Source organism: Chiloscyllium plagiosum, unplaced genomic scaffold (genome assembly GCF_037043375.1).
Source record: "Chiloscyllium plagiosum isolate Xiang-an unplaced genomic scaffold, Cpla_swu_hap1 HiC_scaffold_23, whole genome shotgun sequence".
In the NCBI taxonomy this organism is placed as follows: Eukaryota; Metazoa; Chordata; class Chondrichthyes; order Orectolobiformes; family Hemiscylliidae; genus Chiloscyllium; species Chiloscyllium plagiosum.
Genome location: NW_028270161.1, coordinates 14,214,243 through 14,229,550, shown reverse-complemented (window position 1 = coordinate 14,229,550; position 15,308 = coordinate 14,214,243). Strand labels below are relative to the sequence as shown.

The following is a 15,308-nucleotide window of genomic DNA, read 5'->3' as shown; positions in this document are numbered from 1 at the left end:
TAAACTTTGAAAATCTTATACTGAAGTAGTTACAAAGGAACTTTTGGAAAAAAAACAGAATAAACCTGTTAAAAAGAGCAACTAAATAAAATTCCGGGAAGTGAAAGGGTTTGGAAGAATTAATTTTGTTTTCTGATATTTTCCTGAATTACACTGATGAGTCTGTGTTCAAACCCATCATTCAGGTAGACGAAAATAACCCAACTCTCTGTTAAATGCAGTTAGTGTTGAAGCAGCAATAGACCGATAACAGATGACATATGTGGGATGCAGCTAAATCAGGACTTCAATCTTAAATGGCCTTCAGCTTAAGCCAATGGGATATATTTTCCAGTCCTTGAGGAGTTGCAGCACAAAGCTGGTTATACTGGGATTTCAAAGCATAAAATTCTACTACCTTATATGTGCAAAAGATCAATAATGCAGAAGAAACAAACAAGATGCACAACTAGGAACAGAAAATCAGGCTCAAAATTAGGTCATCACAGCACAAGAACTAATTACTCAGAACTGCAAAACAACAGCTTCCATATGTTTCTAAAATGTTAAGTTTGTTTCCCAATTAGATCTCATTAAATATCTGTTCACCACTGGAGTCAGTAACAAGGTTCGGTGAAAGCAGCATCAACTGCTCGTTTCCTGCTCTTTGATCACTTCCTTTGCTTTTTTTATTTTTAAGAGACTCTCATCATCTAGATTGCATTACCCGACAGGTTTAAGCAGATTCAGTAGTAACTTTCAAAATGAAATCAGAGAAACTAACATCAAGAATTGGAATGAATTTCAACTTTTTTTCTGGATAGACAATGGGAAGACCATTAAACTAAATACTAATTAGCTCTTCTGCCAAAGTGCAAAACCTCTCAGTTCCCCACATTTTATTCCAAAAGTCAAGCTTTTCGCCACTCACCTAACCAATCTATATTGCTTTACTGAAACTGTAGTCTTCACTACTTGTCTCCCCACTGTTTTTGTGACATTCGCAAACTTGACAATACTATATTCACTTCTGTCACCAAGTCATTAATATGCATTGTAAATAGTTGTGGCCTTCGCATTGCAAATAGTATCAGTGCCACAGGGATCAGATGATCATCGTGAAAACACAATTATCCTTTGTCCTTACTCTTATCTTCCCTTCGTTAGCCAATCCTCTAATCATGCTAACACTACCCCCAACGCAACATTTTTTCTGCCATCTTGCGCCTAGTCAACCATTAGTAGTTTCTTCTCCTGGTTAAACTCTTCCATGCCCATCTTTTTAACACTTTTAGAAAAAAACTTATGTCTTCAGCCAAGCTCCAAGTACTGGGCATTTTTCCAAACCTTTCATTATTTGGGGATAACTTTAAGGCGCTGTATATGCTGCTATAAAATCTAGATATGTTCTTTTTAAATCAAACCGAAGTCTATTTGCAAATCTAATTGGGTGAGCATCACTCCTAATGAGCAACACTTGGCAGATCTAGAAATCCACAAGGTACAGGTTCTAACAACACTGGCCCAGCAGATCACACTGTTCATTCAGCTTGGTCCACAGCTTCTCAAAGTGTAATATACAATGTGTGCGACCTAACTAGACACACGCGCTACTCCAGGAGCGCAGGTCCGTTAACCGCAAATGAGAATTACATTGTTATATTGATGAGTTTAGCTGCTGTAAATTCAAGCACACCAAGCAGAATGTTTTAATGCATCTTTCCAGAAATAATTAGTTAAAATTAGTAACACACAATAAAAAAGAAAAATACTGCAAATATATTTGAAATAGGAAAGGAAAACTATGGAAATACTCAAAAGATCAAGCAGCATTTATGGATAGACAAAAGCAGAGTTAACTTACTGGTCTGATGATCTTTCGTGAGTCTTGGTACAGCCTAACCGAAGTTTTTACATAAATATTTTGCATTATACCCTTCTCTGTACCCTTATTTGTAGATTTATTTATGTTGGTTATGCAGAAAACTTAACAATTCTATGAAGAATAACTCACACATGAAGTGTTGTTTATGTGAGTACCTCAGCTAATTCACTCAGGGCACTGATAACAGACTATAGATTTTCCAACCAAAAAGACATCATGGATGGCTGGTCTTATGCCAGTTTCACAATCAATTGTTTCTTATTCCTGGAAATACAGTAGACCAGTGGAAATTCTCTCTACTTGGAAAAGGACGATACATTTGCATCACCTGGGAACCAGCAATATGTAGATAAGAAATTAGAGGAATTCAAGAACAGAGGATTGAATTTAGCTTCAGCATTGATTTAGCAAGTTGCTAGCTGGACATAACTATTTTGTCATCCACTGAATGGGACAAGGAATATTGGAGTGACATATTTAAAAACACAGAAGTAAATTCACATGCCAGTTAGGTCTCTTCTACTCTGCAGAACAAGAGATGATTATAGAAGATACTGAGGAGAAAGTGAGGACTGCAGATGCTGGAGATCAAAGCTGAAAATGTGTTGCTGGAAAAGCTGTGCTTTTCCAGCAACACATTTTCAGCATAGAAGATACTGAGCCAATTCAGTCATAAGTCTTGACAGAAAAATATTTTCCAAAGTGAATAGCAACATAACTGCAGATTCAACTGAGGTGATTAAAATAAAAACAGAAATTCGCCTGAGGACTATGCCTATTATTAGAAATTGCGGAAGGATGGTGAATTGAGTCAGAACCATTGCTGTGGTTTAATGGGATGAATAGCTCAAATCTGTCCTGAAATTCTTAAACATCAAAAGTAAAGCCTATTGACGGGTATAAGCCTAGCATCCCAAAACAAACTGTTCAAAAAAATTAACACCCAGCGTTACAAACATAAATAATTACCTCATGCACATTTACGTGTGGCGAGTTATGGCAAATGAAGATTTTCCCCCAATGTACACACATGATCAAATTCTGGAGAAAAACTTTTAAAAAAGATATTGAAAATTTAATTCCTCACTCTCCAAAAATACTTTTAATAAATAGCATTGAGGGGAAAGCAACAACCTAGAGGTATTATCACTAGGGTATTAATGCAGAGACCCAGGTATTATTCTGAGAACCTCGGTTCAAATTCTGCCACTGCAGATGGTGGAATACAAGTTCAATAAAAATCTGGAATGAGAGTCTAATCATTACCAGGAATCCATTGCTGATTGTCGGAAGAAACCCAACTGGATCACTCATCCTTTCAGGAGTGAAGTTTGCCATCCTTACAGGGTCTGACCTGCATGTGAATCCAGCCCCACAGCACTGTAGGTGACTTTAAGCAATTACAGGTGGAAAAATAAATGCTGCCCTCATTCCATGATTATTTTTTAAAAATCAACTGATATTAAGATTTACTTGAAATTTGTGTTGCCTGCCTAAGCACTGTGCAGCTGGCAGTAAACGTAACTGGGAAAAAACCTCAAACCTGACCTTGGAAAATTATCCAAATATTCTAGTCACCTATATTCAAACTGTTACTACAGATTAAAAAAGTTATATAATTCCATATTTGCATCTGTGCATACAAAGGTCAATCTTACTCAGCGAGACTTGAACAATGATTGGCTTCAGCTTTGATTTAGCAAGTTGCTAAGTTGGACATGACTATCTTGCTGTCCAATGAATGGTAAAAGGGTAACTCAAGATTTTAAAAATATAATTAACATGTTAAGGTTTTATGCAGCTGAACCAGTAAAGAAAATGCTGTATGAAGAGAAATACAACCACCTGAACAGCATTTCGCATATATGACAACAAGTAATGGGCAGTTCAGACTTAAGCACAAAGGTGAAGTCACCACAGTCTTCCATGACCATAAGGATGCTCCCTCAGAAGAGACAGAACTGGTGGTCGTTTAACCCAAGGTTCAGGCTAGGGGAGCAGTTGAGAAAGAGACCACAGTGGTAACTTCAGTCAGTGCAGGAATTGAACCCATGCTGTTGGCGTCACACTGCATCATAAGCCAGCTGTCCAGCTAACTAGGCTGACTGATCCCCAATATGACAAGGTTTAAAATGGAACAGGAATTTGTGGGACAAAGTCACTATGAAGGACAGCAATACCGATAACACCCTCTAACTCTAATAGTTTCAATGGAATTTGTCTCCAACATGTTGTTCTAATTCAACTTCTTCAGATTAATAGGAGAAATAACAGTATATTAACCAATTGTAACAAACATTACAACATTTAAAATCAAGTGAGGTTTTGCCCCCAAAAGTAACTCAACTACAGATGAGAGTGAAAGTAGATCATGCAGCTTTAAACAATGCACCCACATTTCTGAAAAGCAATGACTTTTAAATTTTTTTTCATATAAAGGGCTCCAAATTATTTTTAGAAAAAAACAAAACGGCAAATAAGAAAAGTGAAATGAAGTGGATGAAATACAGTCAACGTGGAGGAGGTGAGGCAGAATTCTGAAGGGAAACAAGACGCAGTCAGGAAATAATGGTTTTCCTTCAGTTGGACAGGGCAGAAATAGGAGTCAGTTGTTTAAAGAGGAAGAGTTAAACATGGCAATTGATGACTCAAGGCAGGTGTGGTTCATTCAGAGTGGAACATGCCAACCTTCAACAGCTGTAAAGAGAGTGTGCAGGAAACTTTCAAGGAGATTACAAGATCATCATATTGCAGACAAATCTCCAAACTACTGCAGATTATGTGGAAGAGAACTAGGAAACTTTTTAAGTTAGTGAATGATTGATAACAATGCAGAGATGGCTCTAAGATGAAACTAGATAAATATTTAACATCTGGTTGGCTGTAATGAGTTCTATAGTGTAGCAAAATGATGGAATCATGACACGTTGAATGTCAGTTGTCATGTGAGAGAAGTGATTCTACACTTTCAACATATGTCATCAAGGGACAGTGTGTAAAGTTCCTAAGCTAAGAGAAAAGAGCAATATATGTATTTCTATCAGTGGCATCAGTGACGACTTCACCAGTTTCCTCATCTCTCCTCCCCCCACTTCATCCCAGATCCAATTATCCAACTCTGCACTGCCCTCTTGAACTGTCCTACCTGTCCATCTTCCTTCCCACCTATCCACTCCACCCTCCCCTCCAACCTATCACCATCACCCAACTATAGCCATGCCAGCTACCTCAACCCCACATTCCTCTTTATCTCTCAGCCCCATTTCCCTCCTACCTACCCCCCACTCCCCAACACATTCCTGATGAAAGACTTATGCCAAAAATGTAGAATGTCGTGCTCTTGGAATGCTGCCCAATCTGCTGTGTTCTTTTCCAGCACCACACTTTTCAACTCCAATCTCGAGCATCTAGTCTTCACTTTCTCTTATATTTCATCGGCTGTCAAGTGCTTCAGGGCATCTGGTAGCTGTGAAAGGTGCTGCTTAAAAGATCCAGCCTTTCTTTTCAAACAGTAGCTTTTAGAATTTAAAAATGATGCAAAGTCAAAGACTATAGACAGTATGAAACAAAAACTGTTCCAAAAACTCAACAGGTCTGAAGCATCTGTGGAGAGAAAGTGGTGTTAACGTTTTAGGTCCAGTGACCCTTGATCAGAACCCTTCCCTGCACCCGAAAATGTTAAACCTGCTTTCTCTCCACAGATACTGGACGACCTGCTGAGCTTTTCCAGCAATGTCTGCTTCCAATTTCCAGAATCTATGGTATTTTTTTCCTAAAAAGTACAAACGCAGCTAATAAAAAGCTAGCCTGATGCAATAACAAGAGGAACAGCAACTCAATACAACTCAGACTGCAATCAAGAATACAGAGTCAATTGATGACATATATTAGCAGGCTATAAGTTTTGTACACAAATTAGCTTGTTCATGGACTAGCAGGGACCCTCATGTTCTTTTGGTTATGTGTACTGATCCCAATGACTTGGCAGTCCCTATTCTGCTTAGTGGAAGATCAGGATGGGGAACGGGTATATGATCAACACAAGAGGAGCACTGTAATCCAAAATCCCTCAAGATTTTTCAGGTAACGCAACACTGGTTAGATTGCAAACATTCAGTGACCAAGTCTCCACAAGTAACCAAGTTTTTAAAAGTATTTTTGCAAATGATAATTGGGCATCACTGAGTAGGGAAGCATTTATTGCCCTCCCTCCTCTTTGATTTGATTTATTATTCACAAGTACCAAGATACATGCTGACCAGACAAATCATACCTTACATAAGTACATCTGGGTAATTGAACAGAATGCAGAATACAGTGTTACAGTTACAGAGAAGGTACAGAGAACAATCGCCTCTAATATATGAGAGGTCCATTCATAATAGAGTCAGAGTTATTCAGCATGGCCCAGCTCATCCATGCCAACCAGATATCCTAAACTGATCTAGCCTCATTTGCCAGCATTTGGTCCAAATCCCTTTCAACCCATCCTATTTGTCTATCCATCCAGGTGCCTTTTAAATATTGTAACTGCACCAGCCTCCACCACCTCCTTTGGCAGCTCCCATGCATGCATTACCCTCTGTGTGAATAAATTGCCCCCCAGTTCCTTTTTAAATCCTTGCCCTCTCAACTTAAACCTATGCCCTCTAGTTTTGGACTCTCCTATCCTGGGGGAGAAACCTTGGTTATTCACCCTAACTATGCGCCTCAGATTTAACGAACCTCTGGAAGTCACCTTTCAGACTCCAACATGCCAGAGAAAAACACCTCAGCATATTCAGCTTCTCCCTATAGCTCAAACCCTCCAATCCGGCAATATCCTTCCCATAGCAGGGAGACCAGAATTGAACACAGTATTCCAAAAGTGGCTTCAGCAATATCCTGTACAGCTGCAATATGACATCCCAATTCCTTTACTCAATGCACTGACCAATGAAGGATGTCAGTTTGGAGAACCAGAGAGCATGGGGCAAGGACTGAGTCAGAAGGCTGAGTTGTAGTTACCCCATAAATTAGATTAAAATTCATTCTAGCATTTCCAATGCAACTATCCAGGTAAGCAAGTCAGAAGTATTCAAAATTTCCTGATATCAAATCCAAGATATTTGCACAGGTTGGTGGGAAGCTGGGGAATTGTCTGTTGGATGTTTAAATTCCAGACAATTCCTGCAGAATCATAGATTGGGATTTCTAAAGGGTTCAGAAACTTAAATTTGGGTTATGTCTGGCTTCTAAATATTCCAAGACACGAACACTTGTGTCATTAACTTATTGGGCATGGGTCAGGAAACTGAAGGAATTTGGGAAGAAAATCATATGAAGCAAGTGATGGAAAGAGAAAGAGGAGGATGTGTCATGGAAAGTGACTGTCAGAGGACTTTGAGCGTTACATACAATCAGTTCTGATATAACGCAATAATTCCTTTCTCGTGTTATAAGAAAATCGCGCACTTGTCTGCCATTTAAACTAATGGGGCAGGAATCGCATTATAGTCAATAAAGGGAAGGAAAATTCGTGACCCACAAGTAACAGTCTAAATTTTTAAATCGCGTTAAAGCCAATTCACATTGAAGCAATACGTTATAGCAAAACCGACTGTAGATCAATTCAAGTAGTTGAAACAAGCTGGCTGCTGCCTCTTTAACTCAATTATTAATGATTTTTCCTTTCTCCTTGTATTTTTGGTATTCAACAGTTCAATAATTATTTAGTTACGCCTAAAAAGTTCATCTTGTTTTTCTTTGCAGCTACTGATATCCCTGCTGCATCACTCCTTAATATGTCACAATGACACAGCTGGTTGCTGTATTGTGCCAAACTTTGGAAGCTTGAGTTGAGGCCCACTCGAGGGTTTGAGCACGTAACCTAAAACATTTCAATGCAATAATGCGTTTTGTGTGTAGTGTTAATGACATTTAATCAAGGTATTGTTTACTGGTTTAATTAGGTGTTGAAGACCCCATTGATCTGGTCATCATTCCTCCCTTAACCAGCACTAGAAAGGAAAACACTTTTTGCATTTTGCTACATGGTTGAAAATTATTAACACATAAAACGCTGCCGCTTTTGTTTGCCAAGCTGCAACAACATTTCAAAGCAATTCACTGCATACGAAATGCTTTTGGACGCTGAGACGTGATGAGGTGCTATACAACAGACAGTCTTTCATCATTAAGCAACTTAGAAAAGCCATTCCAGCCAATCCTTTCAAGGCCAACCTAAGTGCCAATGTAATAAACATTTGCTGTAACAAACAAACATTCTTTTAATAATTCCAAAAATCCCAGCATTCTTCCCTGTCTGGCCTACATGAGACTCCTGTCCTATAAAATGTGGTAGTCCAAATGTTTTCAAATCACCCTGGCAACTTCAATAAACACAACCATATTTAGCCTCATCAGGAAACAAGGATAAACTACCAAGAAATCCCAGCTGCTGGTAGCTAGGGATCTGCAAGTTTAGACTGCGATTAATACCAGCACTTGAAGAATTGAGGGACATAATGTGTGTGGACCTATGGTACTTGCATTTGTTGCAAACAATACATAACATATCATCACATCACCAAGCATTCTACAGGCATCTGATATTAAACAATCTAATTCGATGCAGAAGATACAGGGTTTCAAGGGGCATTTGAAAAAGTAGAAAGACACAAATTCAATGATGGGGTAGACAGGGTGGATGACTGAAGGCTCTGCCACTTGTAATGGAATAGAAAGAAAAAACACACAAAAAGCAAGTTAGAAGACAAGCAACCAGATAAATTGGGTCCAAATATAGAAATTAATGTTGGATGATTTGTAAAAAGAAAAAAATTTGAATTTGTACTTTGGAATAATTAAAGTAGGTCAACGGAGGGTTCCTGTCCATGATATTTACATAAGATGGGCGTGTACAGGTCAGTGTTCTATAAACAAGTAAAACCAAAGTCTAACTGGTATGAATTAGCCAATGGAAAAGTAACAGAAAAGAGCAGAAAATGTCTAACTTAACATAGGCGGTTAGATCAGTTGAGACACTGGACCCACCCTGCTTTTAGTGTGAGAACCACAAGTTAAGTGCTATCCATTTCTATGCACCAAAAAATACCAATTCTATGTTCTATGTTCTATAGAACATTAGCTCTTTGGTCCCAATTTCAAAGTTGCAACTGAGCTGTCTTTCAGTCTGTAAATACCGAAATGAGTCTCAGTTGTTTATTTACATCACCAGACAGAAAAAGCAAAGATGCATATAGAAAGATCAGCAGGCTATGGGTCATATAAATTTTTCATTCAATTTTTGACAGCAGTCATTGTTTCTTCATGAAAATTTCAAGCAATGACAGAATAGGATGCGACAAGTACAGTCAGAATATGAAGACAATTATTTTGTCTACTTCACTTAAAACAGCACTCAATGGTCTGATAGATCATGCAGGCACTATTCCTCTTTTCCTTTCTCACTCCTTCAAATTAAATGTTCAAATAGGTGTTCTACACCAATGACACAAATATATGTATCCTATATAAATCAAAAATTAAAAAACATTTTGTCAAAGCTTTTCCACTTGATGACTTCAGGACAATCTGCAGGAATTACCAAAATAAAAAGAGAAAACATTTATATTGTATGGGATGTAAGGGTTGATTGATTGGCAAGTGGACTGTAATTGCTAAAGACAATGGCATTGAGATTGCACCAGCTAATGATGACTGACAGTAAACTGACTGTTTGCTATGTGAAAATAAGCAGGTTGATTCTGGTGAAGGCATTGCTCTGAGAAAATTATTCAGAAAATGGCAGTCAGCTGTGGGAAACAGCAAGAGAAGGTCATTCAGTCCTTCATTCCTGCACCTCCATTCAAAATGATCATGGCTGATCATCCAACTCAGTACCTCTTTTCTTCCCATACCTTTTGATCCCTTTTTACCCAAGAACTATATCTCACGCCTTCTTGAAAACATACATGATTGGGTCTCAACTGCTTTCTATGGCAAAGAATTCCATGGGATCACCACTCTCTGGGTGAATAAATTTCTTCGGATCCAAGTCTTAAATGACCTACCCCACATCCTAAGGCTGTGGTCCCTGGCTCTGGACTCCTCAGAGTTGAGATGAAATTGGTGCATGTTCTTTGTTTTCAAAAAACAATTGCCTGTGGAATTACATATGTAGTTTCCGATGCATATAAAGGTGCCACACTGTGAGTCCAGTTGAAAATCTGAGTTTGATTGTCAGCATTGTTATTTGCATCCTCAAGTTTAGTCAATGTTGTCAAATTTTGCAGCCACACCTAATGCTGGACTCTGTGTTTTGCTTTTGCAAGTGCAGCTGGTTGGATACACAGTCTGTACCTTGCGAGTTGCCAAGAGATGAAAGGATTTGTGGTTTGACACAATCTGCCAATCTGTGGAACATACAGTCTATATACCAAGGCATCACAGTGGCACTGAAACTTACATACCAGACTTCTCATTTGTGAGATACGCAGAACTTCTTTTTAGCTTAAAATCAGCAGGTTGCTGATTTTTTTTTTTAAAAAAAGGTTACTTTTAGAGGGATGGCAGTGAAGGCAGTGCAATGTTCCTCTTGCAACATGTTTGAGGTGAGGGATGCCATGGACTTCCCTGCTGATTACACTTGCAGGAAGTGCACCCATCTCCAGCTCCTCCAAGACCGTGTTAGGGAACTGGAGCTGGAGTTGGATGAACTTAGGATCATTCGGGAGGCAGAGGGGGTCATAGATCGGAGCTTTAGGGAAGTAGTAACTCCAAAGATGGCAGATAGATGGGTGACAGTGAGGGGGACTGGGAGGAAGCAGCCAGTGCAGGGACCCCCTGCAGCCGTTCCCCTCAAGAACAAGTATACCGTTTGGATACTTGTGGGGGTAAGTAACGGGGCTCAGGCCTCTGGCACAGAGCCTGTCCCCGTTACTCAGAAGGGAAGGGAGGAGAAGAGCAGAGCAATAGTAATTGGGGACTCGATAGTTCGGGGCACAGATAGGCGGTCTTGTGGGAACGAGAGAGACTCACGTTTGGTATGTTGCCTCCCAGGTGCAAGGGTACGTGATGTCTCTGATCGTGTTTTCCGGGTCCTTAAGGGGGAGGGGGAGCAACCCGAAATCGTGGTCCACATTGGCAACAATGACATAGGTAGGAGGAGCACTGAGGATGTTAGGCAGGCTTTCAGGGAGCTAGGTTGGAAGCTCAAAGTTAGAACGAACAGAGTTGTTGTCTCTGGTTTGTTACCCATGCCTCGTGATAGAGAGTCGAGGAATAGGGAGAGAGAACAGTTAAATGTGTGGCTACAGGGATGGTGCAGGAGGGAGGGATTCCGGTATTTGGATAACTGGGGTTCTTTCTGGGGAAGGTGGGACCTCTATAAACAGGATGGTCTGCACCTGAACCTGAGGGGCACCAGTATCCTTGGTGGGAGGTTTGCTAGTGCTCTTGGGGGGGGGTTTAAACTAACTCTGCAGGGGCATGGAAACCCAGACTGTAGCTTTAGGGTGCAGGACCCAGTGTAGGGAGGTTAGGAACATGGCATCAATTTCAAAGGAGGGTGCCTGTAAACAGGAAAGTGGCTTGAAGTGTGTATACTTCAATGCAAGAAGTATACGAAATAAGGTAGGTGAACTTGCAGCGTGGGTTGGTACCTGGGACTTCGATGTTGTGGCTATTACGGAGACATGGGTAGAACAGGGACAGGATTGGCTGTTGCAGGTCCCAGGGTTTAAATGTTTTAGTAGGGTCAGAGGTGGGGGTAAAAGAAGGGGAGGTGTGGCATTGCTTGTCAAAGATAGTATTACTGCTGTGGAAAGGACGATGGATGAAGACTCTCCATCTGAGGTAGTTTGGGCTGAGGTTAGGAATAGGAAAGGTGAGCTCACCCTGTTAGGAGTTTTTTTACAGGCCTCCTAATAGTCCTAGAAATGTAGAAGAAAGGATTGCGAGGATGATTCAAGAGAAGAGTGAAAGTAATAGGGTGGTTGTTATGGGGGACTTTAACTTTCCTAATATTGATTGGGAAAGCTATAGCTCAAGTTCGTTAGATGGGTCAGTGTTTGTCCAATGTGTGCAGGAGGGTTTCCTGACACAATATGTAGATAGGCCAACAAGAGGGGAGGCCATACTGGATTTGGTTCTCGGTAATGAACCAGGCCAGGTGTTAGAATTAGAGGTAGGTGAGCACTTTGGGGACAGTGACCACAATTCGGTGACTTTTACTCTAGTGATGGAGAGGGATAAGTGTGCACTACAGGACAAGAGTTATAGCTGGGGGCAGGGAAATTATGATGCGGTGAGGCATGACTTAGGATGTGTGGCTTGGAAAAGTAAGCTTCAAGGCAAGGGCGTAATTGATATGTGGAGCTTGTTCAAGGAGCAACTATTGAGTGTCCTTGATAAGTATGTACCCGTCAGGCAGGGAGGAAAGGGTCGTGTTAGGGAGCCGTGGTTTAATAAGGAATTGGAATCCCTTGTTAAATGGAAAAGGCCGGCTATGTAAAGATGAGGCGTGAAGGTTCAATTGGGGCTATTGAAAGTTATAAGGAAGCCAGGAAGGACCTGAAGAGAGAGCTAAGAGCAGCAAGGAGGTGACATGAAAAGGTCCTTAGGTGATAGGATTAGGGAAAACCCTAAGGCTTTCTATAGGTATGTCAGGAATAAAAGAATGACTAGGGTAGGAATAGGTCCAGTCAAGGATAGTAGTGGGAAGTTGTGTGTGGAGGCTGAAGAGATTGGGGAGACACTGAATGAATACTTTTTGTCAGTATTCACTCAGGAACAGGACATTATTGTCAATGTGAATACTGAGTCACAATTAATTAGAATGGATGGCTTTGAGGTATGTAGAGAAGAGGTGTTGGAAATTCTGGAAAGGGTGAAAATAGATAAGTCCCCTGGGCCTGATGGCATTTATCCTAGGATTCTCTGGGAAGCAAGGGAGGAGATTGCAGAGCCATTGGCCTTGATTTTTATGTCCTCGTTGTCTACAGGAGGAGTGCCAGAAGATTGGAGGATAGCAAATGTGGTTCCCTTGTTCAAGAAGGGGAGTAGGGATAACCCTAGTAACTATAGGCCGGTGAGTCTCACTTCTGTTGTGGGCAAAGTCTTAGAGAGAATTGTAAGGGATAGGATTTATGAACATCTGGATAGGAATAATGTGATCAAGGATAGTCAGCATGGTTTTGTGAAGGGCAGGTCGTGCCTCACAAACCTTATTGAATTCTTTGAGAAGGTGACTAAGGAGGTGGACGAGGGGAAAGTGGTAGAAGTGGTGTATATGGATTTTAGTAAGGCGTTTGATAAGGTTCCCCATGGTAGGCTACTTCAAAAAATACGGAGGTATGGCATTGAGGGGGAGTTGGAGGTTTGGATTAGGAGTTGGCTGGCCGGAAGAAGACAGAGGGTAGTAGTTGATGGCAAAGGTTCATCTTGGAGTGCCGTCACTAGCGGTGTTCCGCAAGGATCTGTTTTGGGACCATTGCTGTTTGTCATTTTTATAAATGACCTGGAGGAGGGGTTAGAAGGTTGGGTGAGCAAGTTTGCAGATGATACGAAAGTCGGAGGAGTTGTAGACAGTGAGGAAGGATGTGGCAGGTTACAGCGGGATATAGATAAGCTGCAGAACTGGGCAGAAAGGTGGCAAATGGAGTTCAATGTAGCTAAGTGTGAGGTGATTCACTTTGGTAAGAGTAACAAAAAGATGGGGTACTGGGCTAATGGTCGGATACTTGGTAGTGTGGATGAGCAGAGGAATCTTGGTGGCCATGTACACAGATCTTTGAAAGTTGCCACCCAGGTAAATAGTGCGGTGAAGAAGGCATATGGTGTACTAGCTTTTATTGGTAGAGGAATTGAGTTCCGGAGTACTGAGGTCATGTTGCAGTTGTATAAGACTCTGGTGCGGCCGCATCTGGAGTATTGTGTGCAGTTTTGGTCGCCATACTATAGGAAGGATGTGGAGGCACTGGAACGGGTGCAGAGGTGGTTTACCAGGATGTTGCCCGGTGTGGTAGAAAGATCGTATGAGGAAAGGCTGAGGCACTTGGGGTTGTTTTCATTGGAGAAAAGAAGGTTTAGGGGTGACTTGATAGAGGTGTACAAGATGATTAGGGGTTTAGATAGGGTCGACAGTGAGAATCTTTTTCCACTTATGGAGTCAGCTATTACAAGGGGGCACAGCTTTAAATTAAGGGGGGGTAGGTATAGGACAGATGTTAGGGGTAGGTTCTCTACTCAGCGAGTCGTGAGTTCGTGGAATGCCCTGCCAGTAGCAGTGCTGGACTTTCCCTCATTATGGGCATTTAAGCGGGCATTGGATAGGAATATGGAGGATAGTGGGCTAGTGTAGGTTAGGTGGGCTTGGATCGGCGCAACATCGAGGGCCGAAGGGCCTGTACTGCGCTGTATTCTTCTATGTTCTATGTTCTAAACCACCACTCATGATATTACTGCATAGTAGCAGCACCAAACAGCTAGCTTCACGTCTTGCTCAAACCTTGGAGATACCTTACCCAGAGAGACTGTGCACTTCACAGGACCAAACATGGCAATGTTAGCCCATTCATGAGTTTGCACTAGATATTGTAAGCAAGCAATGACCTGAACAGGACAGCCATTATCCCATAAAATGGCTTTGTTACATCCCTATTTTTGCTATTTGTTTACTAATTGATCAAATAGATGAGGCTCTTAGCAAGTTTTGATTGCTCAGATTGAGGTTCTGGATATCGGGTTTCTCGCTGAGCTGGAAAGGTTCATTTTCAGATGCTCCGTCACCATACCAGGTAACATCTTCAGTGAGCCTCAGGATGAAGCACTGATGATTCCTGCTTTCTATTTACATGTTTGGCTTTATTTGGGTTGGTGATGTCACGTCCTGTTATTTTTCTCAAGGGGTGGTAAATGACGTTAGTTTTGCTTGTTGTTCAGACCCCTGGGCATCATGGTAGCCCACAAACCCACCAACACACTAAACCAGCAGCTAATGAACAAAAGACCCTATACAGACAAGCAAAACTAATGTAATTTACAAAAGACCTTGCAAGCACTGTAACAAACACTACATTGGACAAATAGGCAGAAATCTAGCCACCAGGATACATGAACATCAACTAGCCACAAAACGACATGACTGAGTATGATCAGCCATGATCATAATGAATGGTGGTGCTGGCTCGAAGGGCAGAATGGCCTATTCCTGCACCTATTGTCTATTAACCCTCTCTCACTCGTATCCTTACATACAGATAAGGATGGACACTACTTCAACAGGCACAACATATCAGTCTAAGTCAAAAAGAGACGCACGAGAATTCTGAGAAGCATGGCATTCTAATCGGAACTCTATCAACAAACACATTGACTTGGATACCATCTACCAGATGAGAAAAAGAACAGGAAATGACATCACCAACCCAAAAGAAACTCAAACATATAAATAGAAAGCAGT

General features: G+C 41.0%; 1 protein-coding gene across 3 annotated transcripts in view; it reads right to left on the bottom strand.

Moving 5' to 3' along the window:
• The window catches only part of mkln1 (muskelin 1, intracellular mediator containing kelch motifs), a 136,784-nt gene that overhangs the window by 31,382 nt on the left and 90,094 nt on the right, over window positions 1–15,308 (bottom strand). The gene's annotated exons all lie outside the window — the stretch shown is intronic.